We start from the raw sequence: 24534 nt of genomic DNA on the forward strand, positions 1-24534 counted from the left end.
ATCTAGATCTAGGACCATATCTCTATCTATCTATACGTCTATCTACCTATTATCTATTTATCTATCTAATCTAACTATTTATCTGTCTGTCTATCTAATCGATCTCTCAGTCTGTCTATCTAGAGTCACATATTGTAAATAGTCTACTTAAATAAAAACATCCCAGAAATTAACTATTCAACAAAGTGACTTTGAGATTTAGAGATAGTCTTTCTAAGGAGATAGATTCCTATAAAACACCAGGAAATATTCAATTAAGCATAATACATAAACATGAGATCCATTACTTGAAAGAAGGCAGTGTAAATGGCAGGCAAAGAGAAGGCAAGTGTTTTGGAGTTTGAGCAAAAAGAACATATGAGTAATCCTCTGGTATTATTTTAGGGAGAAGAAGTTCTTCGAGCAATGGGGCTTAGTTTTTCAGACAGAAATATCCCTAAAGAGGGGCAATTTATCAGCCACCACAGATTGCTGGAGCCAACTCTCCAGACTGGCCAGCCTCTTAGGTTCTCGGTCAGAACTTTCCCTAACACCTCTTTCTCTGTGTCCTGAGAGGGGCTGTCCACTGGAGAGAAGAGTTGTTATAAATGGCCACCTGAGTTTTCCCTCTCAGAATATATTTCCCACTAGCTGGGCGCAATGGTTCATGTCTGTAATCCCAGCACTTTGGGAGGCTAAGGCGGGTGGATCACGAGGTCAGGAGTTTGAGACCAGCCTGGCTAACATGGTGAAACCCCGTCTCTACTAAAAATACAAAAATTAGCTGGATGTGGTGGCAGGCACCTGTAATCCCAGCTACTCAGGAGGCTGAGGCATGAGAATTGTTGGAACCCAGGAGGCAGAGGTTGCAGTGAGCCAAGATTGTGCCATTGCACTCCAGCCTGGGTGACAGGGCGAGACTCCATCTCAAAAAAAAAAAAAAAAAAGTATTTCCCACTTTAACTTAGCTAATTGGCACTCTAGTTTCTAAATAAGCCCTTAGCCATACTTAGGTGTTTGTTATTATTATGGCTACTACTTCTCTGCCTTCGAGAAGATACATGTAACAAAGTGTCCCCAAAGTCCATACAAGGGTAGTTCTGTGTGTGGTATGCCTGGCATTCCTGGGCATGTGGGAGGACTGTATCATTAGCTCCCCTTTCCAGACACCTGCACCTCTTAATTAGGGTAGCAACAAACAACCAGACTCCAGGGCTCCTGGCCTGGACCCAAATCCACACTCACCATTCCCCAGGCACCAACTTGCATTCTCAGATTTGGTTCTGGGTTTGTGTACAAGTTGAATATAAATAATTTTGTCAAGGTACCTTCATATTTTGTTTGCATTTTTAAATTCTGGCTCAGAAAGGCAGTAGAGAAAAACAGAAAAAAAGAGAAATATAGGTAGGGATGGTATATGGCTGATGATTTTATGATATAGACTTGATTTTTTAAAATTGTGTTTGCCTTGTTCACCACAATGGCATTAGGGCTTAATAGAGTAACACATAACAGGCACTCAAGAAATATTTGTCAATTATTCATTGATTAATTAGTTATTCATTAGCTATCACTCAACTATTAATTAATTAGTTGTTAATCTAGTTAGGGAAACAGGATGGATATACTTAAATACAATCAAATCAAATAATTCAAGTCAGTAAATGATAAAGAGAAAATGAGAGTCTGACCTCACTTCTTGGATTGCAAGTTGTCCGAGAAAGGGTGTGAGCTGGGTGCTGGGATTTTAGAGGCAGGTTTCATGTGGGTCTGGAGCCAGAGTGGGCAAATGTGAAGCGGGAGAAGCACCAAGACTGAAGTCACTGAGGCAGGAGGTGCACTACATGATGTGGGGCTGGTGCCAAGGAGATAAGAGAGGGAGAAAGTAGAAGTTTGTGCAGGGAATTGTAGGAAAAGCAAGCAGAGGGATGATTATTGATTCCCCTAAAATGCTCAGCCAAGCCTTAACTTTATCTTATTGGTAGTAAGATGATATTGAAGGTGTCTGAGTAAGTGCATTAATTTGCAATGAAAACAAAGTTCAGGCTGGGCGCGGTGGCTCACGCCTCTGATCCCAGCATTTTGGAAGGCTGAGGTGGGTGGATCATGAGGTCAGGAGTTTGAGAGCAGCCTGGCCAACATGGTGAAACCCTGTCTCTACTAAAAATACAAAAATTAGCCAAGTGTGGTGGTGCACGCCTGTAATCCCAGTTACTCTGGAGGCTGAGGCAGGATAATTGCTTAAGCCCGGGGGCAGAGGTTGCAGTGAGCTGAGATTGTGCCACTGTACTCCAGCCTGGATGACAGAGCAAGACTCCGTCTCGGAAAAAAAAAAGAAAGAAAGAAAAGTTCAGGGTATAAATATGCATATTATTTGTTATCACAAGAGCTAATTGTTAACAACATGAGAACAAATGAGTTTTTTTTTAAACCCTAGTAAGATAGGAATGACCTCTTCCTCCTTGGTTGCCTGACATAATCCCCACTGCACAGAATTTTTGTGGGACACCTGCCCCACTACTGCACTTATGCGATTCCATGTACATCTGCCAGCAAAAGGCAAACCCCTTTTATGAGAAGGGCAGGTACAGTGTCTCATACAGTTATCAATGTATTCCCAGGTGATATCGTTTGAATATTTGTCCCCACCCAAATCTCATGTTGAATTGTAATCTGCAGTATTGGAGGTGGGGCCTGGTAGGAGGTGATCGGATCATGGGGATGGATTTCTCATGAATGGTTTAGCACCATCTTCTTGGTGCTGCCCTCAAAGGTGATTGGATCGTGGTGATGGATTTCTCATGAATGATTTAGCACCATCTTCTTGGTGCTGCCCTCAAAGGTGATTGGATCGTGGTGATGGATTTCTCATGAATGATTTAGCACCATCTTCTTGGTCCTGCCCTTAAAAGTGATTGGATCATGGGGATGGATTTCTCATGAATGATTTAGCACCATCTTCTTAGTGCTGTCCTCAGGATAGTGAGTGAGTTCTCACAATATCTGGCTGTTTAAAAGTGTATGGCACCTCTCTCTCTCTCTTTCTCTCTCTCTCTCTAGCTAGCTCCTGTTTTCACCATGTGAAGCACCTGCTCCTGCTTTGCCTTCCATCATGATTGAAAGATTCCTGAGGCTTCACCAGAAGGTGGGCAGGTGCTGGTACCATGCTTCCTATAAAGCCTGCAGAACCATGAGCCCCTTAAACCTCTTTTCTTTTCTTTTCTTTTCTTTTTTTTTTGAGAGGGAGTCTCACTCTGTCACCCAGGCTGGAGTGTAGTGGCACGATCTTGGCTCACTGCAACCTCTGCCTCCTGGGTTCAACCGATTCTCCTGCCTCAGCCTCCCATGTAGCTGGGACTACAGGCCACCACACCCAGCTAATTCTTGTACTTTTAGTAGAGATGAAGTTTCACCATGTTGGCCAGGCTAGTCTCGAACTCCTGACCTCGGGTGATCCACCTCCCTCAGCCTCCCAAAGTGCTGGGATTACAGGCATGAGCCACCGCACCCGGCCTCCTCTTTTCTTTATAAATTGCCCAGTCTCAGGTGTTTTTAGCAATGCTAGAATGGCCTAATACATCACGACTGAGAAAAGTTTTAGTACAGAGAAGCTACTTCATAGATGTTTATTGTGTGTAAGTAAATAAGCAGTTAGTTCGCAAAGCAGCTTCATATGCATTTTATTTCATTTAATTCTTACTTCTGTCCTGTGAAGTAGGTATTATTGGTTTCTAGGGGAGAGATCAAGCCTGGACCTGGGAGGATGCCCATGTTTAGGGAAAAGAAAGCACAAGAAGAAAATGTCAAGAGGCCAGAGAGATAGGACGATAGGCTAGACACTGGCATCAGGAGCCACCAAAGACGAAGACAGAAGCAAGAGGAGTTAGGGATCGTGGCGGGCAGACAGGGAGGGAGGAAGGGAGGCTGAAGACAAAATGGCCATGGATCAAGAGCTGAGGTCATGGACAAAGAACGGGGAGGGGCTGCTTCATAAACTAATCATTTGGAGAAATTTGACACTAAGAGGAAAGAGAAGACTGGAGCTAAAAGAAACAAGAGTCAGTCAAAGGTATTTTCACCCCAACCCTTGGACATGTTTACAGACAGAGAGGAGGGACCAACAGAGAGACGAAAGAGCAGGAAGCAGCGTGAGGTGAAATGAAGCTGAAAGGCCCAGTGAGGGTTCAGAAAGGGACCAGACCGCAAAGCTGCAAAGATATTTCAGTTCTCCCTCGTGTACACACACTCTCTCTCTCTCTGTCTCTGTGTGTGTGTGTGCATGCGTGTGTGTGACATAAATCCATCAAACCTCAGCAGAGCTTGATCAGTGGTTAGACGCATCTATATCACACAGTTTGCTTAGTCCAAACAGCCATTTCTCCTCAGTTACCGCCAGACGCAGCAATCTCTTTAAAAATATTTTTCCGATCTTAAAAATAGTCTATCCCCCAAGAGAAATCTCTAGCTTCTTGCCTCTCAGATGACAGTCGGCTAGGCCAAAGCTACAGAACCTCGCCCAAAATAGATCAAATATTTTAAATGTTTTCTTATTTGCGCCCCTCACAAGTATGCCTGCAATGCAAAGCCAATTATAAGATTGGCTTTTTTATTTTTTTTTTTCTGAAATGAGTGAAGGGCGTGTTTTCTGGTTAGGAGGGGAGGCCAGGCCTCACCAAACAGTCTTGGTTGGATTTCAGACAGGCTTCCTTGAGCATGAACGGGAAGAGGAAACGTGCATGGCTGGGTAAGCACGTGCAGACGTGCAGAGCCAAATGGTCTCTCTCAGGACTTGCCATCCTGGAGTCCATCTCTGGTGCCTGTCAGAGCTTCCCCATTAGAACAGCAGTTCTCTAGAGGCACACACCGTGTCTCTGATTATATGAAAGTGACAGTGACAAGATTAGAACAAGGACAGAACCTAACACTAAGCCTTGCAGGTAACAGATGCTCAGATGTTGAGTGAATAAATGAATGAATAAACAAATGAATAGCTGAGAAAAATCTAGCCACAGCTTTGCATGACTCAGATACCCATTGGAGACTGGGAGAAATTTCTGGAAACTTTTTGCTTTCTCTAAGGTTAGAGCAAATCCAACAGCAATGAATATGGGTGGACTGGGAAGGGTGGAACATGGAGACATCCAGTCATCCTCTATAGCTCAGGAAATAAGGAGACAGAGACTTCCTATAGGAAGGCTGAGGGGATGGCCAGTCCTGTTCCATGGAAATGAGAAACAGTACCATTTATCTCAGGAGCTCCTTCATCTACACTGGGTCTTCTCTGATCATGTCCTCTCTTTCATTTTGTCAGGTCCTCAGCCTTATTCCGGACCATCAGTGCCCTTCTTCTTCCACCTGCCGCCCCAGGAGACTGGCCCCATCAAAGTGGGTCAGTGCAGGCTCTCATTTCATCTGCACCCTACTGATAAAACAGGTGGCACCAAGTGCTGAGCAGGTGCTAAGCAGGCTGTGGCTTAAGTTATTACTCCTTAAAGAGTGACTATTGATGTTATGGTGTCAAAGCCTTTGTACAAATGTGTGACTAAGCTGAGGACCTCACAGTCAGGGCAGGTCCATTCTCCTGCTAGTTGGGCTGGCCCCAAGTGAGCTACTCTGTTGGCCTGAGGACAAAGAAGCACAGTGGCTTTTCCTGATGTCATAGGAACATCGGAGAAGTAATCTAGAGGACCAGATTACTAGTTCTCTGGGGGGAGAATGTCTCATTTATATTGCAATTTTTTTAAAAAAACAAAACAACAAAAAGCTTAAGAATAACACAACAAACAGCTGTGTACATACTCTGCAGTGTTAACAGATGTAATTTTTTTTCATAATTGCTTAAGATCCTCTTTTATGCATTGCTGATATATTTTAAATTTCTTAATTTCAAGAGCAGTACCATTCCCCTCTCTCCCTCCTTATGGCCGACAACTATCTTAAATTTGATGTGGTTCTAGTCCATTCTCATATGCATTCTTAAATGATTCATACAAATGGAATAATTCCAATTGCAACCTGCTTCTTTTTTCCCACTCAATATGCTTCTGAGTTTCAGGTACATCTAGGTCATTCATTTTAGCTATTATGTATAATACCCCATCCTATTCCATATATAATATGGTATTAGCTATTATATATTTTTATAATTATACATATATTTATATAATTAGATATTTAGCTATTATGTTATATATCATGGTTTCTGTAGCCTCTCCCCTGTCAATTGCTACTGCAGCATTTTTAATAATGTTTTTACTACTGCAAACAATGCTCGAATGAGCTTCCTTTGACATGTCTCTTGGCTTAAGAGTGTGAGGGCGTCCCAAGAGGATATACCTAGAAATGGGATTACAGAATATAGATGTGCATACTGAAAGTCACTAGATATTGTCAAATCACTCAACAAAGTGAATGCACCAATCTACTTTCCTATCCAAAATGTATAAGAATTTGTACATCATCAACAACGTTTAGTTTTGCGTGATTAAACTTTTTTTTTTCTTTACCAATCTGGTTGTCATTGTTTTAACTTGCATTTTTCTGATGACTAATGAAATTGAACATCATTTCAAGGCTTTTGACCTTTGCAGTGTTCTCTAAGTGGACTGTTTATCCTATGCCTATTTTTTATTGGGTTTTCTCTTACACACACACTCTCTCTCTCTGTATCAGTTGATTTGTAGGCATTCCGTGATAGTCTAGATTTTTTTTTTTAAGATGGAGTCTTGCTGTGTTGCCCAGACTAGAGTGCAGAGTGCAGTGGTGTGATCTTGGCTCCCTGCAACCTCCGCCTCCCGGGTTCAAGCAATTCTCCTGCCTCAACCTCTTGAGTAGCTGGGATTACAGGCATGCGCCAACATGCCTAGCTAATTTTTGTATTTTTAGTAGAGACAGCATTTCACCATTTTGGCCAGGCTGGTCTTGAACTCCTGACCTCAGGTGATACTCCTGCCTTGGCCTCCCAAAGTACTGGGATTGCAGGTGGGAGCCACCATGTTCTGCCAATAGTCTAGATTCTAATTCTGTGTTTTAAACATTGAAAATTTTCTCTTGGCTTCTCTTTTCCCTTTGTAGATGGTGGCTTTTTTTGAACAGAAATTTTTATTTCTTGATGTAACCAAATTTTTTTCTTTAGTTTAACTCTCACTTAATATTTATAAATATTAGTTACCTTTCTCTTTGTAAAAAGAAAAAATGCTCTCAAACCTCAGTGGCTTACAACAGCAAACATTTGTTTCTTGCTCCCGTCACATGAGGCCTGGGAAATAGTAGCTCTGCTGGTGTTGACTGGACTCACTGGCCCAGCCCCGCTCCATGTGTCTTCTTATTCTGGAAACCAAACTGCAGAGCAGCCACTATCTGGGGAGGATTCGTTTCCTGTGCTGCTATTACAAATTACCACAAACTGGGTGACTTAGAGCAATGCACATTTCTTCTCTCACAGTTCTGGAGGCCAGGAGTACAAAATCAAGGTGTCAACAGGGTCGTTGGCTTTTTCTGGGGCCCTGAGGGAGACTGCACCCCACGCCTCCCTTCCAGCTTCTAGGGGTCACTGGCAAGCCTCAGCATTCCTTGGCTTGTAGGTGTGTCGCTTCCATCCCTGCCTCTGTATTCACCCCCTCTTCTCCTCCGTGTCTTGTGTATCTCAAATCTCCCTGTCTTTTTCTTATAAGGCCACTTGTGGTTGGATTTCAGGCCCACCTGGACAATCCAGTATGACTTCATATTGAGATCCTTAATTATATATACAAAGACCCTATTTCCAAATAAGGTCCTATATGTTTGGATGAACATATTGTCAGGGGGCACTGCTCAACCCACTGCATGGGGGATGCTGTTATCATAGCAAAGGGCAGGTGTTCAAGGCAAAAGCAAACATGTGACGCCTCTTTAAGCCTCCCCCATGGACAGGCACGCCGTCACCTCTGGCCACGTTGCACTGCTCAAGGCAAACCACATGGTCAAGTCCGCCTACTTAGAGTGCTGCAAAGAATTCCATTAAAAGAGGAAGTGAATCGGGTAACAATAACCCAATCTATCACAAGCTATATTGTTTGAAAAGTTAAATAATACTATATGACTTTTAACAAAAGCAGGAGTCCTCCACACCACCCCTTCCTTCAACTGCCTCTTCCCCTGAGCAATGGCTCTCAGCTCCTTCTCAGCCTCTTTTTCTGGGCTGTAAATATTGGGGTGTTAGCTCCCACATCTCTGCTCTTTTCTGTCTGCACTCCCTCAGGTAACTCATTCCTGGTTTTAAATCCTATCTAAAAACTGAGCATTTGCAAATGTGCATCTCAAGCCTGGATCCCTTTTCTGAAGTGCATCTCAAGCCTGGATCCCTTTTCTGAACACCAGATTTGCATATGACACTCCCTCCCCTCTTAACATCTTAACATGCCTGAAATATGTCTAATATGATTTCCACCCCTCCCTGCAAATGTCTGTCCCCCTCAGGGGTGCCCGTTCTATTCAATAGCACTCCCATTCACTCCATTATTCAGACCATAACAGGAGACACTCTTGATTCCTCTCTTTTTCTCACAGTCCTCATCTAAGCCATCAGTGAATCTCCATGTCCTAGAATTAAATGCTCTCTCAGCTCCCAAGCACCACTGCCCTAGCCCACAACAGCACCTGTCACCTGGGAGGGGGCAATCACCTCCTGTTTCTGCCTCTGGCAATCTCGCCCCTATTCTAGACAAGGTAGACACAGTGCTTTTTTTTTTTCCTGCCTCAAAATCTTCCAATGACCTTCCGTCTTAGAACAAGCCCCGCAGTACTTACCATGGCTAGAAGCCTCTGGATGGCGGATCTGGCCACTGGCTCTCACTCCTCCCCAAGTCCCCCTGGGCTCGTTGCTATTTATTTAATATGCACTTGCTGTCTTGCCTTCTGGAAGGCTTTTCCTTCATGTAGTCTCACTGCTTGTTCCTTCACTTTATTCACGTCTCTGTTGAAAACCTTCTTCAGAAAAGACTACCCTGTTTCTCCCTATTCCTTTACTCCTTTTTTTAATTTTTTTATAGCGCTTACCACTGCCTGACATTATATATTCATGTGTTAACTAATGTGTATATCTGCCTCCCTCCATCAAAATGTATCTTGTTCACAACATCTAGAACAGGCCCTGGCATGTGGTAGAAACTCAGTAAATATTTGTTCAGTGAGTGAATCAAAGAATAAATGAACTTGTTTTTTTTTTTTTCGAGACAGGGTCTCACTCAGTCACTCAGGCTGCAGTGCAGTGGTGCAAACATGACTCATTGTAGCTTCGACCTCCCAGGCTCAGGTGACCCTCCCACCTCACCTACTGAGTAGCTGGCACTACAGGTGTGCACCATCACACCTGGCTAATTTTTTATACTTTTTGTAGAGATGAGGTTTCAGCATGTTTTCCAGGCTGGCCTCAAACTCCTGGGCTCAAGCGGTCTGCCTGCCTCAGCCTCCCAAAATACTGGGATTATAGGAGCAAGCCACCGTGCCCAGCCTTACTGTTCTTTTAGGCATTTATTTCCACGAGCCTAAACAACATACTAATTCTGCTATTTATTACATTTTCAATAGTAGACATTATCTATGATTTCTTGCTGAAGAAAACGAAGGTTTGGCTCTCCTCCCCAGCATCATCCTACTAACATGGTCTTGCCTGCTATCCTCTGAATCTAATTACATCATCTTTGTTTTGGTAAAAATCAATGTGCAATATTTACATTCTTACGATTGTGGTAAATTTTTCTTACAGTTGAACTATATGGTATCCAATGATTACTTTTCCTTTCTTGTACAAATTTTTTTAAATTATAATGACCTCAATCTTACATTTGCTTATTTTCTGTGTACTTATTGCAAGTGCTTTTGCCAAGAATACATTGAATAATCTATCTACCTCACTTTTCCTTAAAACATTCCTCCTGGCATCCACTGCTGCCATATCTAATGGTTGCTTTCTTAATGAGCCATACAGCTATTGTCCTGGGATTTTCTTCTACCATTATGGGACTCTTTCACCTCTATCCTGGGTTTGCATTCTCTGTTTCCTGATTTTTGTCCTCCTTCTTGGTTTCTAATTTTCACTCCAAAGTACTATTCCCCCTTTAGGTGAAGCATATAACCTTGGAACTTGATAATTTCAGAATGAAATATGTTTTCATTCATTGTATTGGCCCATTGGGCCCTTTGGATCTGGAAACTTGTATCCTTTAGTTTTCAAAAGTCTTCTTTTATTATTTCCTTTGATAATTTTCTTCTTACTATTTTTTTTCTGTCCTCTTTTTTATGTACACTCAGATGTAATTAGGCAGTGTTTTTATCTTTTATCTTTTCTATTCCAGCTTGCCTTCTTCTTCATTTTTCTGTAAGATTTTTCTGAACTTTTTTTTTTCAGGACAAGATCTACCTCTGTTTCCCAAGCTGGGGTGCAGTGGCACAATCATGGCTCACTGCGGCCTCCACCTCCTGGGCTTAAGCTATCCTCCCACCTCAGCCTCCCTAGGGCTGGGACTACAGGCGTGTGCCACCATGCTCAGCTAATTTTTGTATTTTTCATAGAGACAGGGTTTCACCCTGTTGCCCAGGCTGGTCTTGAACTCCTAGGCTCCTTCTTCTCAGCCTCCCAAAGGGCTGGGATTACAGGCATGAACCACCGTGCCCAGTTGATTTTTCTAAACCTTATCTTGCATTTCTTGAGTTGAATTTTTGTAAATTTCTGCCATCATACTTTTCATATACAAGCGTTCTTTTCTGTTCTCTGAAAGTGCCTTTTTAAAGCCTGATTTTCTTGTTCCATGGATACAATATCTTCTCTTATCTCACTGAGAACTGTAATTGTAGTTTTCTCCAAGTTTTCTTCCATTTCCTACCCAACCTCTCTTCTGTGTGTGTGTGTGTGTGTGTGTTTCTGTTGTTTGTTATAATCTCTCTTTCCTTAATGTGATGCTCATATTTAAGAGTGAGGTAGGCCGGGTGTGGTGGCTCACGCCTGTAATCCCAGCAGTTTGGGATACCGAGGCAGGTGGATCACGAGGTCAGGAGACTGAAACCAGCCTGGCCAACATGGGGAAACCCCGTCTCTACTAAAAAATACAAAAATTAGCCGGGTGTGGTGATGGGCACCTGTAATCCCAGCTACTTGGGAGGCTGAGGCAGGAGAATTGATTGAACCCAGGAGACAGAGGTTGCAGTGAGCTGACATGGTGCCACTGCACTCCAGCCTGGGTGACAGAGTGAGACTCCATCTCAAAAAAAAAAAAAAAAAGAGTGAGGTACTAAGTAGCCAATTGGAAGTTGCTGCAAATGGGTTACTAAAGTGCACTGGACAATGTCTCTCAAATGTCTGTGAGTTTAGGTCTTTTTTTCCATGAGCATGCCAGTTTCTCTGGAATGGAATCCTTCAATTTCCTGTCTGTGGGATACAAACCTGATTGTCGGTGTCCTGGGAGCCCTGCAGGGTGAGGCGATTGGAGATGTTCAGTGTTCAACGAGTTGGCTTTCATTTAAACATTTATTTTCAGCACTCAGCCTCTTCCCTGTTCACTGCTTCACTTGGTTCCTCTGAGCCCAGCACTTCAAAGAAGAATCAGAATAAACTTCCAGTTTTCCGTCTGGTTGAGAGAGAGATGCTCACCTGGCTGTGTGGGGTACAGGACGCTATCTGGACTTCTAACTATTCCTTACCCAGACTTACAACAAATCTGTTTTCTGCTCCACCGCCTGTCCTCAGAGGTTCCCAGGGCTTCCATATTCCGAGGTTTTCCCGATTCTGAGGCTTGAATCAGCGTCCTTCTTGCTGGCATCCTAATTCACAGGACCAGATTTCAGTTTCTCAGCTCTGTTGAGTCCATTTCCAGCCATCTGTCCATTTTCCATAGTCCAAAATTTGGCTAACATCTGGACTCATGCTAATTCCTTTCAGGTACTCTTTGTCTTGTAGGATTTATTTATGATTTTTTTATTGCTTTACTATCATTCTGGAGAGGTTTGGGGAAGCAGAAATTAAATGAGTGTTCTTATGTGATCTGTCGTGTTTAACCACATCCTCAAATTCATTAGTCTTTTCATTTGTTAATTCTGTTTTTTATGTTATATACCCTATGATAAAAAAAATTCACCTTCAATTTTTTTCTAATCATTTCTAAGTTTGTTTTTTATATAACCTAGTTTATTATAGTGTGTAGTAGAAACTTTGAATCTAAATTTTCTGTTTCCACGAAATTGATTGTAACCCTGCCATTAATAGAGTGATCCACCCTTTTCTTCTTTATTTGTAATACTTCCTCTAAAATAATTCATATATGCTGGGGTCTATTTCTAGGCTTTCTGCTTTATTCTATTGATCTATTTGTTTAGTCTTGTGTGAATAGCACTTATCTTAATTAGAATTGCTCTATAAAAAAACCTCTTTGCCTATTTTTAGGTCTTTACTTTTAAAATATTTACTATTGTTTTGTCAAGTTCTACAAAATACGTCATTTGGAGATTTTAATTAGAATAATGAATGCGGCCGGGCACTGTGGCTCACGCCTGGAATCCCAGCACTTTGGGAGGCCGAGGCGGGTGGATCAAGAGGTCAGGAGATCGAGACCATCCTGGCTAACACGGTGAAACCCTGTCTCTACTAAAAATACAAAAAATTAGCCAGGCGTGGTGGCGAGCGCCTGTAGTCCCAGCTACTTGGGAGGCTGAGGCAGTAGAATAGCTTGAACCCGGGAAGCGGAGCTTGCAGTGAGCTGAGATCGCGCCACTGCACTCCAGTCTGGGCAACAGAGCGAGACTCCGTCTCAAAAAAAAAAAAAGAAAAGAATAATGAATGCATGGATTACTCTGAGGAGAATATATATCTTTACAACTTTCAGGTTTTTCATTCATGAAGATGATATATTTCACCATTTAGTCAGGTTTTTCATGCCCTTAACTCAAGTTTTATAACTTTCTTGCACATATTTTGTTACATTTATTCCCAGGTAATGAACACTTTTTGTTATTATGAATAGCATCTTTTTCCATTACATTTAAAAATTAGAGATGGCTGATTACAGAAACTCTAGGTTTTTGCATCTTGAACTTAATTCCAACAATCTTGCTAAGCTCTTCTATTAGTTCCAATATATTTATAGATCCTCTCAAATTCTCTACACAGATAATCGTATAGCAAATAAAGACCTTTATTTCTCTTTCTAATCCCAGTGGCTATTTTTTCTATTTATTTGTCTTGGTTAGGTATCTAGCACATTTTTTTAGTTGTAGAAGAGATAGTAGTGGCTTTGTCTTTTCATTGATTATAATGGGAATGCTCTTAACATTTTATCATTAAGCATGAGGTTTGCTATATATTTCTGGTAAATGCCTCTCATTATGTTTAAAAAGATTCTATTTCTAGTTTTCCAAGAGTTTTTTTTTCCAAAGTCATTACTAAGTTTACCAAGTATCATTCACCTATTGAGACGATCTTTCTCTTTTCTTTTTTCTACTTCTCTTATTTATTTTATTTTTAAACTGCTAATGTTGTACATTATATCAGTGGATCTTCAGATCTTAAACCATCTCTGGATTGGTCTTATCTCTTTTTTCCACACTGTTGGATTCAATTACTAATTTTTTCATCTGCATTCATAAGTGCACTTAATCCAAATTCTCTATTGTGTTTGGTACTTTTGTGTCCAATTTTGATATCAAGATTCTACCAGTCTGCTTTTATTGTTTGATAAACCTGGGTGTTGGCAAAGGTTTTATCTGACTAAAAGAATCTGGCAAAGGGTGTTCTGCTGCCTTTTAAAACTTTCAAATCTTCTTTTCTATTGAATAAAGTAGGCATTTTAAGGTGGAAGGAGGTATGTTTTTCATGACTAAATGAAGTAACTAATTTTGAATTTTAAAAATGGCCTATTTTTACTTTTCCCAAGTTGACATGCAAGCAAAATATAATTTCTTGCTACTGATGTACATGATCGCAAACATTCAGTTGTAACTAAAAAAATATAAAGAATCGTCCAGATATTTCCAAATGTCTTTTTAGATTTATTATGGTTCGATTAGGTTGATCTAGCCTATGATAGACAAGGAGTCCTTTATCTAGGATGATCCAATTGGGAAATATATTTCACAGAAATTTCCTATATAAATCTCTTGTATTTTTAGGGCTGTTTACAAATGGCCTCTGGAAAAAGTAAATACTATGAAAGTAAAATTTCCCATGGCAGAGATTCAGCAACATGTATCTTTTTTTCCCCCCCTTCCTTTCTTTTTTAAATTCTTGATTGTTTAAAAAAAGTAAAAGGACAAAGAAAGAAGAATTTTTCAATATCATGGTATACACTACATGAAATTTGTTAAATTCTTCTTCAACTATATAGTTCCTCCACGATAAGCGTATTTCAAATACATAAAATAGGTTGTGTGGTCACTCATCCACTATACCCTATATATGAGATATCCAGAATTTATCTAGGGAAACATACTATTTTTTTTATCAAAAGACATAACCCAAAAATATTTAGCCATTTATCTTCTAAAAACCATGCAAAATGCAGGTCCCTGCCGTGTTTCCTGTTGATAATATTTTCCCCATTTGTAGCACAACTTTTCTTTCCTCTGGAAAGCTGGTATTTATTTTATTCATAGATTGCAAAATTATACCCTGATGCTGTTCCACCAAAGGGCATTATTTATACAAGCAGGGAGAGTGTGGTTTAGGATATAATCAGCAGCGGTAATGGAAAATAGCACTTTCAAACAGGCCTCACTGAGTTATGGAGAATACCACCTGGAGATCATGCACCCGGAACGTCTCTGGACACAGGTCATATCTTTGCACAGACATCACCAATTGCGCTGTTTTCTGAACTCCTGATGTCTGCCCTACAATATGTTCAAGCCCAGCAGTTTACCAGACTATGTAGTATTATTCTATCTTTCCTTCCTGTCAGATATGGGATGTCCCCATCAGCAAAACTGGCCGTGTTCCGAAAATTTATTTCTAAATCATTTATCTGGGATCAGAAGACATTTTCCCACAGGAACAATTTTATAAACAGTGGTGTTCCACAAATGCCTGCTTGTGCCACAGTGTACCTGAAATGCAATATTGACTGTATGATTCCCACCAACCATTATTTATTCTTTTCTCTGGGAAAGTGCATTCCTCTTGGGATGCCTGAGGCTCATCTCTCCCTCTGCCTGGGAGCCTCAGCTATAGCTTTTTTGGGCTGTGCAGCAGTAGCAGTCAGGAAGAGGGGAGGGAAGCAACCTTCCCAAAAAAGAGATGAGTATAGAGAGTTGATATGGATGCCTCTGGGTAACTTGTTAATGCTGGAAGGCTGAAGAAGGAAACCGACAGCGCGAACTGGCTACTTCCCAACTGTTCTAAAAGAGGCACAAAGGGCAGGGACATTTTCGTAAACAGAGATCATTTCTAAGTCACATCTTCATAAACAGGGAAAGGCATATAGTAAAACCTCCCATTTTTAAAGACCAATATCTGGACTTGTAATTAGCCAGGAAAAATATTGTGAAACTTCTTGGTCAGTGATGAAACAGTCTCAAACATATAACAATGAGACATAGATCTTGCACCTATCCCCAGGCCTGACAAATAGTAAGTGCTCCAAAAAAAGGGGATTTCAATTTTAATTAAGTACTAATTGAGTGAATTCTGTATTGAAAAGGACAAGACTATGTGTGGGCCAGTTACCTTCATTCTCATTAGCATCTACTAATTCTGACCCTCTTATAGCACACGTCCTAACCATGAAGAGTTGGTCGGAGCACTTTCAAGACGTCACCTGAACATTATGTCACCTCTGCGGGATATATGCATCTGTCTACCCCAGCCCAAAGCAGGTGGTGGGTCTCTTCATACCCTCGCTGATGTGCATCAATTTCTAGGAATTTCTAGTACTATCTCCACATCACCAAATCTGAGGAAACAAAAGAGATAAGGAGAGGAAAGTGAAGCCAGTGAGGATATCCAAGCCTGTAGGACCTTAGGTTTATTCTGGCCAGTATTACCTGCTAAAAAGGACCTACGCTTTTGGTTTCCCTTTGGTCACTTATTTTTATAACACATGCAGACGTATTTTGGGGAGGTGTGCCTCTTTCAGGCTAGAATTTAGTCTGCTCAGCAGACCCGGGTCCTGTCTCCTTCAGGTTTTAGAATTGCATAACAATTTAAACTCATTTTGTACGTGCAAGTACTTTGAAAAGAAATACACTATTAAGACTCCCTCTGGTAAGAAGCCTTCCCCACCCCCACGCCCAATAAACTGATCTGTTAACTTTTTGTTTCAGAGACTGTGCTTTCTTTTTATTGCTGCATTTGTGTTCTACAAGACAGCCTCTTTCTCCAAGATTAACATTTCTTATGATTGTTCCTGACAATGGATTCACTTCCAGAGGCCCTGCTAAGGATAACCAAAAAAGGGCATGGAGCAGGCTGGTTTTGGCAGCCTGCACGCAGTTTCAGAGCTTTTTAGGTCTTGGGTTTTCTGATGAGTGATTTCCTGAGCATGCCTAGGGAATGACAGGCATCTCCACAGGCAGGCTGCATCCACCTTGGCTGGGGTGTCGTCATTGGCTGCCTATTAGAAAAACGACAGGACAATGCATACCACCGCCTCCCGACTGTAAACATAGGGGATATGTGTTCACTTAGCATGGACTTCTGGGAGGGGCCAAGGAAGGGCGGTCTGGAGTTTTATTGAATAGAGCAGTGTGTATTCGGCTGCCTGCCTGCCCGCCTGCTTGCTCTCTGGCTGTGCTCCTGCTTAAAGAAATCAGTCCTTCCTTTCCGACTTAGTCCTCGGGAAGAAGTTTCAGACTACAAGGTAAGGCACAGAAGGCTTTCTTTTTTATCTTGTAGAGAGAATCTGGGGACTTTCTCCGCCTTTCAGTCAACATTCCTGGCTAAGGTAGCTAGAGATGCAAGAATGTTCAAGGCAATAAACCATGCAAACTCCCGAGACTGACTGGGCTTCACTGCCATACGGATATTCCCGGAAGGCAAACAGGATGAGATTTCCAGTTTTGTTTTTAGAATTGGGACAAGAAGAGTGACCATATAGAGACTTATATTTAGGGAGCACTGGCAACTTTGATTAGGATAGCCTTTGGTTTAGGACAGCCATATGAGATTATACCTGATATCCAAAGGCCAGTGTTAGCAAGCCTACTGCACCAGACTGCTCACACAGTCTCTTCTGCATCTTTTATTGCCAAAGATTTGAAGAGGTTTTGCTTTAAAAACAAAATCAACAATCCTTTAGGTTGATGAGAAGCCAAAAGGGAATGATTTTTTTAAGCAAAGGCTTTTGCGTTATAGTCTGCTGCCAGTATTTAAAACTAGACTTCCAGAGTTGCAAGGAAATACGGTCAGAGATGGAGAGATCACTAGCACCTAGCACTGGTTGGGTTAATGTCACTGATGGGATATTTGCTAAGACAGAAGATGCCTAGGCTGGTCTGTTTCCTATAAAACCTAATAACAAGAGAATGCATGCGCTAGTGGGTGTGTTTTGAGAAAGCACATTTAACGTCCTACCGAACTATTTTTTAAGAAATCTTTTTTTCTGTTTGAAAGTGTGCCTGAGTGTGTCTAGAGAATCTAAAGAGATGTCGATTGGCAATGTGTTTCAGAAAGGAAGGAGGCAGGCTTTTATGTCTAGATAGACATATTTGGGTGTCTGAAACAGTAGTACAAGGCAGCTAGTTGGTAGTAGCCTGGAATTCCTTTTAGAAAGAGCTGATGGTAAGGGGTGGGGGAATTTTAGTGCTGTGGCAATACATGGTCAAAAAAAAGTGGATGAGAACAAAGTGCTTGATATTTATAGATGCCTTCTATTAACAGGACTATGCAGATGGACTTGTAAACTGAAAATCCTTCTAATGTGTTTGCCAAAACCAGACATATACAGCTAGAACTTGAGTGAAGACTAGATGCTATATGGCAAGCAGGGTAAATCTGATGATTTTTTAGTAGTGCTGGCTATTAAAGACTACCAGCTGCAAATGACTGATTCAATTGGATTTTATTCCATGGAATGTGGTAGTTTGGGGTTGAGATTCATTAAATAAAGTTTTCTCTTTGTATTTAGAAGTTTGAGGATAATTTTCTTGGGAATGCCTATTTCTCCTTCTAGAAGTGATATATGAGAACAGAATTCCTTGTGAATTTCCTTCCCTGGAACAGTTCTGAGTAAGTGTGAGAGAAAAGCTGCAGGCGAAAGCTATAGTTTAATTACTGTCCTTCCCTCGAAGAGATCAAGTTCCAAACTATTTTCACAGTGTTTTTAACGTCAATCAAAATATGGAGAGCAATTTTTCTTTTAACTGTTCTCTAAACCATGAAGGGAATGCAGTTTGGAAGGAGATCTATCATCTTGGGATTTGAAGATAAATTCCATTTTGAAACCAACATCTCCGAATCCCTGAAAGTTCAAACTGTGCTATGACCACTCTCTCCAGATCCCCCATCCCCCTTCTCTTGGGCTCCCCACCCCCAACAACCATAAAAACACTCATGTTTTTCCAAGTAACACTTTAGGTGTTCTGCCGTTATAGGTAGAGATAGAGGGAGAGGATTTGAGTTTATGCTGAATTTTAGGCAGTTCTTTGTGCTACTTCCTTCCTGTTGAATGTTACCTAGAACACATTTCCCCACATAGTGAGGCCAAAGGAGCACAATGAAAGCACAGTAACTTTCATTTCAGAAATATAATCGCAAAATTCCAGAACAAAAAGTCACTAAGAGTTGATCCTAGGACACACAAGGAATGTATGTACAATGGATTGATCCATAAGTAACGTGCAGGGTTGTGTCAAGTATTCGAAGCAAATAGAAGGTGTAATTTAAATCATTCCAATCAAAAGATTGCCTTAAGTAAATACACAATTCTTATATTAAAGTTAGGAGAAGGAGAACCAGGCTCAAACTGCAGTTTAAAGGATTTTAAATGAGATACATGAAAGCATTTCCTGACAGTAAGGCAACTGCCTTATTATTAGACTTATTAACAATTCTAATTGGCTCCTGTGACTGGCCTGAGAATCTCCTGGTCTTACGTAGATAGAATAAGTTGATCCTATGGCCAGCCATGTAAAGTTCCAGAATCTAGCCCAGGTATTCTCTGTTCTGATAAATAAAATGCACCTCAGCAGGCATTTTTGTAGAAACACATGTAATTGTCTCCATTTGCCATTTTCATGATAGCATGATTACCAGTTAGTCATTCCTTAGCAAGACGCAAAAGTGATTTAGAGATGGGATTGAAAAGAGATTTGCTAGTTCCCCATTTGCCTGTAGTCTATCACATGTCTCAGAAATGTGGTCAGGGGACAGGAAAAATGCTGATAGAGTGGTATGCAAATAGCATGGTAGGACTAAGGAGGAGGTTAGAAAGATGCTGCCAAAGAATTTTCAGACTTCACAAGGGCGTTTTCTGCGTAAGTTCTTTTAGGGCCTGAGAAGATACCATTAGCTCCTTACTGAAAGTCCTTCATCTGTCAGGCTAATCCAAGTTTGCTATTGGAGAGATGCCCATAAGTCCTGAGTAGATGGGTAGTTTAAAGAGAAACTTTTGGCACAGGCTTAACTTATGAGAACCACTACAACATCTCAGTTCTAGTATTGGTTCCTCTGCTTAAGTAACCCTGACCTTTTTGAGGAAATCATCAGCTTTTGACTTCATCTGTTGAGTGAAGAATGGACATTGGTAATGCTTCTCCGATGTCCCATAGTGGTTAAGACGTCCAAATGAGATGAAGCTGTTTGCTCCCTCTTCCCTGCAGATTCTATACCCTGAACTGCCTATCATTTGAGTCCTCTGGACATTATGCTCATCTTGGCTGGTAGCCTCCACTTCTTACCTAGTATCCCTAATGATCTCTTCCTTTCTCGTATTTGAGGACGCTTGAGTGATATCTTCTTGCTCCTGTGGTAATTTCTAGAGCCCTGAGCCGTGTCCAGTGAATACTGGTCTATCCCAATGTTGTCTGAATTTTTACTTTGATGATCACAGACTAAGAGGACACAAATATAAGGAAGTGGAATAAGATGGGCCATCAGTGGTACAAGGCACCAGGAAATCCAAAGATCCACTTGAGCATAAGACCAATGAGAAAGTGCTGACAACAGAAAGCCCTTAGTAATTGAGGCAGCTTCTCTGCCTCCAGCCAAAAGCATGGAATGAATCCCAGCACGTCATGCCTGGGCCTTGTAGGAAGGGCAAGGAAGGCAGGAACACCTGGCTGTGGTTCCTGTTGGTATTGAAACCAGACTGCTCCACGGAGCTCGCCTCTCACCTCTTTGCCGCTGTCTTTAGTGCTCCCAGCTGTAACCGACCCTAGTTGCATCCCTAACTGCCTTACCCCCAGGCCTCCACCTGTAACCTCTTCCCCAGCTCCCCCATCCCTGTACCGGATAGGGAGCTTTCTTGATCCAACATTGACAATTTGCAGGGGCCAGCTCTAAGATGAGGCCCAGAGTACAGCAGAACACTCTAGCACAGATAGGTTCTAGCTAGGGAAAGCCACTTGCACAGACAGAGGAGATGTCAGAGCATGTTTTGTGGTAAGGACCCACTCTGCTTCTCACCCTAAACTCATAATTGGCAGGCTGTGGGTAAGGCTATGGGAGGGGGGTCGGGGGGAAACTATGACCTGGGCTGTGAGGGAGGGGTGATGAGGTTGTTCCCTGTGTTGTTCTTCTCTGTGTTGTTGCTATGGAAACCTTTGAGAATCTGATAAAAACTGTGAACCCTTAAGGTCCCTTTGTAAATCCACCCTTCATGATTGACAGGTAAGAGACCTTTGAGCTGGGGCATGTAAGATGGGGAGTGGGGTCAGATCTGGATTCCCATAGAAGACAAGGGTGGATGGGATCAGAACATGAGTGGAGGTGTCCATGATCTGGAAGGAAGAAAAGAGGGGGTAAATACACAGATGTATAGGTGGAGATTGCATCATATGACCTCCATTTCAAAGAAAAAGAGGTCATTTCCAGAAAAGAAGCAGTTTTCTATGGGGAGCTCGTGGGGGCTAGAGAAATCCAGGAATGGCTGCTATTAAGTGTACATAAAAAGAACACCAAGAAGTTAATAAAAGGCTTGCTAAGCAGCAGTAAGGGAATAGTTGAAGGAAAATACATTTTTAAAAAATTTTAGTATATCGGGTGCTCATTTTAGTACATGGCTTTTCTTTGAAAATATATGTATATGTATAAATGATGTATAACTTGAAGATAAATTGCTTTTTGATGGTATCCTGAGGCTTCTGGCATTGTTTTGTGAATACTCCATGAAAGCACTTGACTAAAAGGGAATAATCTCACTTGGAGAGAAACATATTAAGTAGGAATATATAATTAGTTCCTTTGACACCCACATATAACATTCCCCCTCGCTTGTCTCAAGATACATTGCTGGGGAACCAGGCTGACTTCACCTTGTGCTGAAGACCAGAAGGACCAAGGCAAAGTGCCCAAGAGGGCCAAGGACCAGTTGGCATCAAAGATATTAGTTCCACTGGGGTCAGGAGGACCAGTCTAAGCCAGAATGGATATCGGTTACAAAAATGGGCTAAGTTGTGCATGACAGCCAGGTGAGTAAAGAAGAAACAGCAAAAATCAGAAGTCAGGCAGAGCTTAGCGAAGTAGTGTATGGATGAATAAGGTGAAGTCTGGGAGAGCACATGGCCCAGTGTTAGGAAGAAATAGAACTCTATGTGAGCAAACTTTGGTAGCTCAAGTAAAGGGCCAGGATTGTAAGACACAGATTAACGAACGGATGAAATCACAGGGATATCCAAGAGCAGAAGCCCAAATAGGACCAGGGCCCAAACAGAGTAGAGTTAGAGTCAAGGTGGGTGAGAGGATCCCAGCCGCGGTCCATGGATATTTACTCCATCCCTTTCCACTAGTGTGACTCAGCTCAGCGCACGTGTCTGCCTCTTTCTGTTGTTCTATCAACTGGAAAATTTCTTCTGTGTTTCCAGGTCCAGTCCTGAGAGAGGAGATCTGATTGGTTCAGTCAAAGACCATTGTCTTTGGCAAATCCTTTAGTAGGAGGAGGACATCAAAGGCACAGGCGCGCCTAAGGATGAATTACTCTAATCCAGGCAGTGGTCACCCCTGGGCAAAGAAGAGCTCAATGGGTAATTTTAGTTAGAAGAGAAATTGAGCATGGAAGGCAAATTAGCTGAAATGTCCAACAGCTCTCAATGGGAATCATTTGAATTTTCAGGTGAATAAACTCCTAGAGAGGCAAACACCCAATGAATGATCACACAGTTCTTGATGATCACTGTGACCCACTGAGGCAGTGTTAAGGGAGATTAATCTAGAAGTTTGCACCACTGGTAACTGAAAGGATAAGAATCATCCATCTCAGAAAGATTTTTGGAAAAAACATTCTGGATATTATTGTTGGCAAGAAACTTCATATGAATCTTCCATGTGATATGGCTCCCTTCAAATGAAAGCAGTCTTGAAGATTTAATATGTAATCATTTAACAATTTTAATAAATAAAAACAAGCACAACTCAGTGTAAACCACAATACATAATAAGGTGAATGCATAAAAGCTGGTGTACTCTTAATCACTGGAAGTTTCAGATCTAAGCAATATTTGCTATGTAATTTTTAATCCATTGAGCACCCATCATGGTGTTTGTCAAGTGGAGTAAAATATCCCCTGAGTTCTGCATAGTTCGGATCCCATTTGGGAACTTGTGCTCTGTTCTGGGCTCATTTTTCTGAAAGGCATGGATACATATGCATTCTAGGGTTAGCATCAAAGGCTGGAGGGAGTCAGGAGGCAAAACATATGCAGAACCGATAAGGGATCTAGAGCTGTTTATCCCAAAGAAAAGAAAATGAGGCCACATAAATATCTTCTAATATTTGGGGTACTTTTATATGAACATGGGAGAAGGCATTTGTGTTTCTCAAGGCAGCAGAACAGAATTGAATATATAAATTCATAGCATTTTTAAGCTGGGCAAGACCTTAGGAGCTCATTCAGCCCAAGGAGTACATACAACTTTTCATCTGTATGCCAGCTCCAACCAATTGGCATGTTAAGAAGGATTCTGAGGATGAATCTAAGCTCAGAGGGGAGGGGAAAATGTGGTCACTGATAGTGATATCTGTTGTGGAAGAGAAGGGCCATATCTACTCAAGTACCATGTTTTAGTCTTCATTAATGTGGTCTGTAGGTTTTTAACCTCTGGGTGGTGGATCCCTGGGAGGCCACAAAGTCATTGCAAGAGGTAAACAAATCTGTATATGCAGCAAGTGCTTTTGGCAAGCTACTCTGAGTAAATAATATATCTTACATCATATGTGCTACTATTTTTCTAATTCTATACATACATTATAATGATAAAATGCTAATTTATTTAAAAGAGTTATTGAATTCATAGTAGCTTTTAAGTTGGTGTTTTTGTGTTTTATTAATGAGTGGACTTAAAACATATAATTATATTATGTGTGGGAAGGTTGGGACAGGAAATTTGGGATCTTAAGTAGAAATTCTTTTTAAAAGATGAACCAGTGATCTATTTTTTATTCTCCAAAGCCTAGCCACACCAAGTAAAATTATGTATGTATTTGTAGGTTTCTTCGATTAATGTCTGCCCTGTCTTATTGGTCTGTCAGATATATAAGGACAGGAACCTCTATTTTTTTTTTCATTCATATATGCCCAGTGCGTGGCACACAGCAGAATCTCAATAAATATTTGTTGAATGAAATAACAAACCAAGTGACTTGACCAAAGTCATCCAGTTAATTAGTGGTAAGATAGTTCCAAAACACACAGCTCCTAAGGAAGTTCCAAGCAGTTAACCTTTTCAATATACCACATTACTTCCCCTGATAGTAAGAGAGCATGTTTTAACAGTTAGCAAATTTAGGTTATACAATGCTGCCCAATCTGCCTATATACCCATGCATCTTAACCAGTATCTTAATCAGAATCAACTGTAGAGCTTTTTGAAAATACACATCCCTGAGACCTATCCTCTAGAGATTCTGATTCGGTAGGTCTAGAAGGGGGTCCAGGCATCTGTAGTTTGTAAAAGTTCCCTGGTGACTCTGATAAAACATCCTGGCTCAGAAACAGTTCTGTGCACCTATCTTTAAAATAATTGATAGTAGATGTATGTAGTTACTTATTCCTCAGAAGCCTATTTCTTTAGTTTTGAATAATTTCTTTCTAAAAATTATAGTTGCATATGCCAAATAATCCGTTTGGCCAGAAGAGCAAAACCTTTAGTTTTGCTTTTTTTTCAGTTTAAGCACAAAGTTATCAGCCCTGTAAGGTCAAATTTTTCTGATGAGATTTCCAGTGTTTGCTTTTGTAAAGGACTGGAAATGTGGCAAGAATAAAATTTCTCATGGTATTTCCCACTTCCTTTTCCAGCCATCATTACTAAGGGAAATTTAGGCTTAGGGGGAGGGGTGAATCTAGGAGAAAAAAAATTTTAAATATTTCTGTTCTTAGGAGGTTTTGAGCAGATATTTCGCTTCCTAGGAAAAGCTGAAGATGTTTTTCTCTGTTTCCACT

General features: G+C 41.2%; 1 protein-coding gene and 1 long non-coding RNA gene across 11 annotated transcripts in view; one reads left to right on the forward strand and one right to left on the reverse strand.

The window, feature by feature from the left end:
• Nucleotides 1-1710: 1710 nt before the first annotated feature.
• Nucleotides 1711-24534, reverse strand: part of LOC117981122 (uncharacterized) — a 313442-nt gene continuing 290618 nt past the window's right edge. Inside the window, exon 5 of the long non-coding RNA XR_004672658.3 lies at nt 1711-1834. This is a non-coding gene — a long non-coding RNA (uncharacterized LOC117981122). The remainder of the gene's footprint in view (nt 1835-24534) is intronic.
• Nucleotides 16263-24534, forward strand: part of CALD1 (caldesmon 1) — a 191849-nt gene continuing 183577 nt past the window's right edge. For 8 of the 10 annotated variants that reach the window (XR_010112650.1, XR_010112652.1, XM_055115395.1 and 5 more), the window contains exon 1: nt 16475-16799. The gene's annotated coding sequence lies outside the window, so the exon portion shown is untranslated. Of the gene's footprint in view, nt 16800-24534 lie in introns of all 10 variants that reach the window. The other 2 variants (XR_010112648.1, XM_003813444.6) reach the window with 2 other exon arrangements.

Source organism: Pan paniscus, chromosome 6 (genome assembly GCF_029289425.2).
Source record: "Pan paniscus chromosome 6, NHGRI_mPanPan1-v2.0_pri, whole genome shotgun sequence".
NCBI lineage: Eukaryota > Metazoa > Chordata > Mammalia > Primates > Hominidae > Pan > Pan paniscus.